General features: G+C 38.6%; 1 long non-coding RNA gene across 2 annotated transcripts; it reads right to left on the bottom strand.

The window, feature by feature from the left end:
- Nucleotides 1-316: 316 nt before the first annotated feature.
- On the bottom strand, nt 317-7814 carry LOC135300397 (uncharacterized). 2 transcript variants are annotated; one of them, XR_010362281.1, is made up of 3 exons: nt 6861-7814; nt 5066-6625; nt 317-960 (listed from the first exon to the last, which is right to left on the bottom strand). It is a non-coding gene; the product is annotated as an uncharacterized LOC135300397 (long non-coding RNA). The 2 variants fall into 2 exon arrangements; XR_010362280.1 differs by having other exon boundaries at nt 5066-7814.
- Between the last annotated feature and the right edge of the window lie 883 nt (nt 7815-8697).

The following is an 8697-nucleotide window of genomic DNA, read 5'->3' as shown; positions in this document are numbered from 1 at the left end:
GAAAAAGAAAATACAAGCTAATGGCTAGTTCAACCTTCATTAAATACAAAATGTAACAATTATGGTAAGGTTTCCAAGTTCCTTAAGTGTCCTGAGTTGCCTAAGGCCTTTTTATCAACCCTAGAGCTGTGCAGCCCCTGCATTTAATGTGCACAATAACTTTTCAGAGGAAAGGAGATTTTGGCATTTACAGGTGCATATGCATTAGGTAAAACAATCCCCAGTAAGTGGTGAGTAAAATTCTCCAGATAATTTCTACCTCAGTAGGACCTGCAGGACTTAGAAATGCACTGATTTCTGAATGCCCTTGTAAAAGTCACTGTGATGTCAGAAAAATTTTTATTTTATCGCAACTCAATTTACCCTGCTCAGCACCTCAGGCAGTTTTCTTTAGCAGTTATTTGACATCCACACTATCATTAGTGCACACCATCAGGATATTCTAGTGCAAAGCACTAAAAAGCATCACGGTAAATGATTGTATCACTCCATAAGACATTATCACTATAATTTAAAAAAACTATACACAGTGCCTGCCACATGAATATCTCTTAACAGAATAAATTGATGCAAAACAAATACCTTAATTTTACTTCTCTAGTTTTAGAGAAACAGGAAATACAAAAGGAAATTAGAACATCCAGCATTCTTGGTAATAATTATCATAGGCATTTGAAAAACAGGCACACAGAAAAGGATATGTGCAGAGTCAGAGACTGCAGTGACCTCCCACACTGCCAAGTTCTTTAGAATTACTGAAATTATAAACAAAGTAAAAGCTCTTCTTTCCCAAACAGCCGCCTCGATGTCACTTGTTTCCACATTCCGGCTTCTGTCGCTGCAGCCCACACTTTCTCTGTTGCTAAGTGCTTTAGGCTTCTGCAATATGTTCCAGCAGCTCCCTGTTTCTCTCATATCTCCAAACGTGCTATCATCTGAGAGCAGAATGTCTAGGTTTATCTGACATGGCAAGAAAAAAAAGATTAAACTGTAGAAATTACAGATTCTTAAAGAACACTAAAATTTTCCATATGAAAAAATATCTAATTATTAATATCTAAAATATGTAATTTCATAACATTTTGTTAGAACATGTTTTCAATTCACAGTAGGATATGTGAGGGATGAGGGCACATTATGGCTCCTGGGAGCAGCTGTAACTAAATCTTGACTGTAAGTGACAATAGCAGCACAGAGCACCGGGTACTTGCAGACGCTTACATCAGTGCTGCCACTGAGCTATGCAAATAAAGAGCCTCATAAATAAATGGAAATCATATGAAAAGTGGGGGGAAAAAGACAAAACAACAGTTAAGAATTTATATAATTTTCTAATTATATTGGTAAATGTAGACTGTTACATCTTTCATCATTCTGGCTTAAACACTGGTTTCTTCTACCCTTATAGCAGGCACATAGTAGTTTCTACTCAGGAGAGAATGACATTGTCACCATTATTCACCCAGCTATGTCTGCCTTTTTTGTTTTGGTGAGTAGGCATCTTACTGAGTGCAGTTTTCAGCCTATGTGCCTTCACACACCCTGGAGTACAATTCCCCAGCTCTCCCTGTATCCTTGGCTACAGTACCAGCATACCTACAACTGTGATTGCTGGCAGGTTTTGTTTTATGTCTTTCATTCAAGTTAAGATGAGCAACATTAGCTCTTTAATAGTGATTAGAGAGATGTCTTTAGTGATTAAAGGGCTAGCACATATAATTAAGTTGTGTGGGCAACCCCATTGCCAGATACAAGAAACATTCTAGGCACATTTTTAGGTTAAATTTGGCATTTCCCAAAGCCAGCTCAAGGTACAGGAAAAGGTAAGCAGTATTTTCAGAAGAACGTAATTCAGCACATAAGGACTGGATTGGTAGAATGAAATAGCTGATACTAAGGCACCTCATTTTTTCCATTATATATGTTTTGGGGCTTTATTCTAGATATATTTAGCTTGGTCACTGGAGCCAAACACCTCCGCTATACATGTGTTCCAAAGCTTTCTGAGAAGAAGTGTTAGGTATGTGCTAGAGGACCTTGTGATGATGCAGCTCACACATTATTTTGGAACCTCTTGTCCCCATTAGCACTAGGGTGCATGTGGAGCAGGTTGGAAGCAGAGCTTCTGTTTTCATTTCCTCTTGAAGGAATTTGGTTTGTATGCACCAAAACTATTTTCAGAACTGAAACACCACATGGTAAGTGGAGACAATGACAAGATTTTCCTCCAAACCACACTGTTGCTTTGAAATGAATTGCTAATGTGGACACAGCCTTCTTGGACAGCTGATGAGGGAGCAATCTGCAGGTTCTGCTAGGGCCTAGGAGAGAAGATCAGCTGCTTTAGGCTGAATCCCTTCCCTCCACATAGACCATTTTTCAATATCACTGCAGGCCTTCTTGCTCTTCTGTCAGCACTCTGTGTTATTCTTTTTCCCACATCCATTCCATGTTGGAAAAGGTCCCTGGCCTGCCCATTCCCACCCACATGGAAGGTACAGGAAGTGACCTGTGGCTGCAGCAATGATGCAAGCTGTAGAATGAGGACCAACAGCTGCCTGAGACATGAGCATGGAGATACCATAGCCAAACAGAAGTGAGAAAAGAGTATCTCTAGGGTTAGATGGGCATACACAGGTTGGTAGAGAGGGGTGTCAAAGCCCCCATGACTTCCAAAGCTCTGCTGCTTTTTTTTTATACTTCATCCTCCTAAAAAATAACTGGCACTTCAGAGTACCCTAACATTTCCCTGAAACATAAAAAAGACCCCTCCCAGTGTCCCCATTTCATAGTCTGAAATAGCTCGCTTGCTACTGCTGCAAATTTAGATTAACCACACAAATACAAAATTTCTAAAACCATGTTTCAGCAAGATGCTTTCCCTCTGCCTCCCCACACAGAGGGTAAGAGAAATTCTTGTTAAATCTGTCTGGTTTCTCTGGGTTCCTGGGCCTCTTTTTTGCCTCCAGACATGTTCTTATAATAACTGTGTGCTGAGACAAGAGGTGTCTTGCCTCTGCCTTCATTCCCTCAGTTAGTCTGTGCCTGAGACCAAAGCTGATAACTACTCTTTTCCTTAATAAAAACCTGGCATGGGATGTTCTGTTGCTTGTCATCTTAAAAACTTCTTGTGGAGGGCTGGGGTTAGCGTACCCTCCACTCTACCCTAGTGTTAAATGGTCTGGTTTATTTTGAAGCAGAGAAGAGCACCAGTCAAGGCAGGGAATATGCAGCAAATAACAACTACAAAGCAGTGTAAGAATCAGCTGAAAAGCACGCTTCATCCCTTACCACCCAGACAAATTAATGGCACAGCCTCCACCAACCATGTAAGGAGTGACACACAGCCCCTGCATCACTCTACTTCCCGCTTCTTTTCCCCTGAAGCACTGGTTAAACTGAGCAGATTTTACAATGCAGTCATGTGCTCTACTTGCTAATAACCAGCTCAGTGTAAATATCAACACATTGCTGCAGAGAAGCTCAAATGTCATTGTAACCGTTCCCTTGGATCAGTTCAGCTTTGTGAGGGACAGAGAGAACAAAGGTGCCAGAGGACAAACAGGCACCCTACAGCAAGAACAGGAAGAGCAGGAAGGAGAGAGTCAACACAATGAGAAGAGAGCTGGTAAAGCTAGAGTCATCTGGAGTCTAGAAAAGTAGTGCCCTACACAGCAGCTACAGATCCACACAAGGTGGTACCAGCAAAACAATTTTCAAAATTCTTCTATGTAGAAGGACCTGGGACAGCAAAAAAACTCCAAATAAACAGGGGCAGTAGTAAAACCAGTTTTGAATTTAGCTGACAAGGACCAAAACCAATAAGTGTTCACACACTTCATCAACTAGCATCCAATTAAAACAAAACCAAAAAAATAAACCCCCAGCTGTAAGGAACAGCCATCTGTCATTTTGCTGACATGCTCCTATCAAGGGCAAGGAGCAAGAGGCAGAAATTACCTGTATCTCATGTGTAAGGAGATCAACCTAGGAAGTACTGAGATGTTGTATTGCAGTGCTATGCTTTCTGCTAATTGCAGAAAGGAGACTCTCACCTTCCCTTCTAACTAGAAATGGCTCATTAAGGGCAGTATATACAGATGCAGTGTATTCCCTGAACTCTATTCTTGGTATGTTACTAAGATACAACTGTTTCTATGGAGAGCTTATTGGTGAGCAAAATAAACTGTTTTGATGAATTATAAAAAAGGTAGATTAATTTTTCAAAACAAAATATTGAATGAAGCTAATAAGATTAAAGCACACCGATATGGAATTTTGAGTAACTAGTTACCTTTTTTTTTCTTTTGTTTTTTGTGTTTTTTTAATTTCTAGTAGACATTTATCCTAAATTCTGTATGGTCTATAAATTGACATAAATTACTATCTGTTCTGCAAAATACTTAACTAATTCTAAAGTCATGAATGTTGTTTGAGCTATAAAATCTCCAACTGAATTTTTGGTTTTTTTAAAGGTAAGTATAATTGTGCAGTATAAGTATCTGCATGGCCAGAAATATGCCATGTTGTGAAGTGAAGAAAAGAGCTTTGAAATGAAGAATGGTAAAGAAGGAAAGAACAAATAAGTGTGTTAAATAAAGCTCACCATTTAATTTTAACATGGTTCTGGGTAACAGCTAGACTCTACAGATGACAACCAATAGATATGTGGGGGACTGTGGCATTCCTGCTTTTTTTGGGGGGGGTTGTTGTTTGTAATTTTTTTGTTTGTTTATAGCTCTATTATTTCATACCGTGCTGAAGCAGAACTTGAAAAATGCTGTGCTTGACTTAGAGAATAGTTTAGTTGATCAATCAGCAATTTGGCAAAGCAAGCAGCTACACAAAAAGAAATTGGTGAGGAATTCCACACTTAAATCAATTGGAATTTATGAGTGACCTCTTCTTTTCTTATCCTTATATCTTTAGAAATTGTTAACCTCATTTGAAGATGCACTTTGGTATTTGCAGTGTCAGAACAATTCTATAGGTTACATATCAGTTTAATTAATTGTCTTATCAATCTTAAATGCACATGTAGCTATGTAAAATTTCTCACTGGTACCTAAGAGGAAGCATCTATTCCAATGAGCAGATAGGAGCTGCCATCTATATTCTTCTGGTTTTATGCCACCCTTTTTTCTCTCTTTCTTGGATGGAGTCTTCCAAATTTAGTACCAACATATAAGTATACACATGGCTACCTAAAGTAGGATTCATAGAACAGCAAAAATTAGTTAAGAAAAGCCTGACTGATCTAGCTGTTGCAATTTAAAAAGGTATTACAGACCTCAGCACTTTGTCCCTCCCATGTGCCAGAGGGTACCCTCCCTAGGAGGTGTGTCGGAAGAAACTACAGGCATCTGACTCACCTGCCTCCACGTCCTCACTGGTGGTTAAAGCTACTTGCCACACTATACAGGGAAATAGGTATGGTTCTGTCTCCTCTCCCTCAGGGTGTAACAACTTTCTGCAGAAGGGCAGGGCAACTAGCTGGGGCAGTTAAAAAAATAACATCTTAATTCTACCTATCTCCCCTGCATAGTTAGTGTTGTTAAGATTACAAAATGCCTTTGGCCTAGACTCACAGATAAAGCCCTACATCTACTTCCTTCCCAATTTCCTGAATTTATTTTCTGTTTCTTCTCTCTTGCATTCTCTTTCATCCATCCCAGCTCTCCTCCCATCCCCCTTCTCTATCTGTAGTGGTTGTTTTGCAAAGGCTATCTCCTACTGACATCTCAAAAGCTACCATTATAAATTTTAAAGCAGTCAGCCAACCAGCTACCAGTGCACAAAAAACTCCAAAATGTAGTTGATCTGAGCATCCACAGGGATCTCTAGAATATATAAGAAAGTCTCTGCACGTGAACAATGTATCATATACCCTTGACCTGTGGCATGCAGAAAGCAAAGTGTGCAGTACTCAGTTCTTGCTGAGGTAGCCTATGTTTCCCCCAGTTCATTTCGTTCTATCCCCAGATTCCCTGTGTCTCATTTTATTTCCAGCATTCACTATGCACACTGGTTCCATTTTCATGTGCCTTTTCTGATACTCCTCATATTCCCTACATTGGATTTTAGTTCTGCTCCCACTTCTTTTAGTCCCATGTCTCTCTACACCTTCCTGCCCAGAATTAAAGAAATTTGAGAATGATCTGGTTTCATCTTCACTGGAACAGCTACCATCTTTGCTAGAACAGACTTAAGTTTTATGTAACAGTATTACAGGAAAGGAATCAGCTGTTATGACTGAAAGTAATATCATTTAAGTCCTGAAACACTCTGGGGAGAGCAACCATTACAATAAGGAAAGACCAAGATGTTTGACACCTATAGTCTTGTAACTGCAGGAGTCTCTGTGTATTTTGTGCTTTAATTTCAAATCCACTAAGTAGTTCGAATTGGCAATGATACAAAGGTTCTGAGACTCACTGATGGCATTTCTAATCAATCCAGTGAATAATGACTGCAAATTTCTATGAAGCAATTTACTTGCCATGAAGAAGCTATTCTGTCTGAGACACTGAACCTGCATGGAAGAAACAGAGAAGAATAGGAGCTTCTTCCCCTGCCATTTCAGATTTCTGTTTCACAAAGGGAGAATTGTATCCCTGAATGGTACCTGAAAGGGACAAGCAGCAGAAATGTGCACATACAAGTGACCAATTTTCATTACCTGCAGATCTTCATTGTTTTGCTCAAATTCTTTTCCCCACCTTTAGTCTCCAACACAAAATGTAAACAAAATATTAAGAAAAAGAATAAAATAATCTTTCTTTCACTAGGCTATAGTTTTATAGTGATGTGTTGTCCAAGGCACAAACCTAATTTTTAGACAATTACAGAAAATATCTCACCATTTTCTATCTGAGCATGGTAATTGACCTAGTTGAAGTAGGCTTAATATCTTTTGTTTTGAAAAGCAGGATGTCCTGTCTTTCACAGCAGTAGTAGAAAAATAAAGGAGTGTCTAGTGTTTGTTTGCAAACCCAGGCAGAACTGTACAAAAAGAGTCTGTCTCTGTGCTATTAACTTCCTTCTACAAGGACTAAGCTGACTCTTGCTGAAGTCAATGGAAAGACTTCATTTACATTAGCTGGAGGAATCTCCATCTGGAAGAAGAAAACAGTCAATAAAAAGCAAGCAATGAAACTAGATTTTCCACTTCAGCAGTACTCCGGATCAAAAAATATACACAACTGATAGATACTTTGTATGTACAAATACCACAATTGCCAGATATAAATAAAAGCATCAGTTCTGATATTGTAAAGATACTGAAATCATTAACTACATGACTGATAAATATTCTTCAAAATTTAGAGATGCAAGGTGTGAGGAAATGAGAAACAATATTTAAGTAGCATTGTGACAGGATACTGTGGTGTTACATACAGGAACTTAAAGGTTTAGCAATATAAAGGAAGAAAACAGTGACAATATTTAATATGTATATGTCATGTCATATATTACAAATATTTACATGCTAAAAAATTATAATATAGAGATAGGAACTAAGCACAGGTAATGTGCTTAGTCTTCTAGTAATTTCTACAGCAGTTAATCAGTCCCCAAACACCTGTATAGCTATGCAAATGAAAATCTCAAGAGTAGATAATGAACACCCCATTATTTTCACTTTGATAACTCTTTCCTGCTTGCCAAAAACAAGGTTTACAAGAACAAATAGTAACTTTCCAAAATATACTTATGTGAAATATAGATAGCTAAAGCAAATTGCAACTAAAACAACGACCAGCTATCAGTTACAGAAATCATGGTAGAAATAACTACAGCTCTTCTTAGCAGAAGCATACCCCTTTTTCCTTCTTTCAAGAGGTACCTCCTTCGTGATACTACTTCCTGCTTCCATTCATCAGAAAGGAAGGGGTTTGGCCATCCAGCGAGGTAATAGAATTGTACTGTATTTAGCCTAGAGGCCTTGTACTAAATCCAAGTAACCTGGAAAACGCTTTATATGAATATCAGCCTGATGTAAGAAAGCAAGAAACTATCTTAATTTGATTATTTTAAATGGATTGGAGTTTTGCATAGGTGGAAGACAATCATTACAGAAAGGAGTGCTGCACAGACTAACATATAAATAGCTCGTGCTGTGAGGAGAACAATAGCCCTGTTTCTTTTCTCAGAGCACAGATACAATTAGTTAGAGGATATTGCATTCTTCAGAATTTTTTGGCATCCAATAGAAAAAAACAATTGCATTTCAAAACAGAATATTGTATTTGGAAATCATTTCCTCTTTTAATAACCTGCCAAGGCTTTCAGTCCTTCCCCTGCAAACGAACACATCCCTTGTAGTTTAGCACAATGCTTTCCCACACTGCTGCTGATTGCGAGGTCGCTGACTCCTGATGCAGTGACACAGAATCTTGAGCTTGCCTCTTGGCAGGGAAGTAACTGCTTTCCACATACATTGTGTCAAAAATGCATGTTTCTGTAGGGTTTCATCTACCATTATATGAACTCCACTGATTTAACCTCCATACTTTTACTGTCACAGAATAACTGCATACTTTTGTTGAAGAAATGTAGAGGTAAAGCCAAAATGTTCATTTTCAAAGCAGGAAATCTCAGTCCCCTGACAGAACTGTATTCCTACTGCTGGATTTAGATTCTGATGGCTGATATAAATTTCATCAGATTGTCCAGTGGCAATAATTCATTCCATGT

This window comes from Passer domesticus, chromosome 5 (assembly GCF_036417665.1).
Source record: "Passer domesticus isolate bPasDom1 chromosome 5, bPasDom1.hap1, whole genome shotgun sequence".
NCBI lineage: Eukaryota > Metazoa > Chordata > Aves > Passeriformes > Passeridae > Passer > Passer domesticus.
The sequence above is the reverse complement of the archived record's forward strand: the minus strand, read 5'-3'. Positions and strand labels throughout refer to the sequence as shown.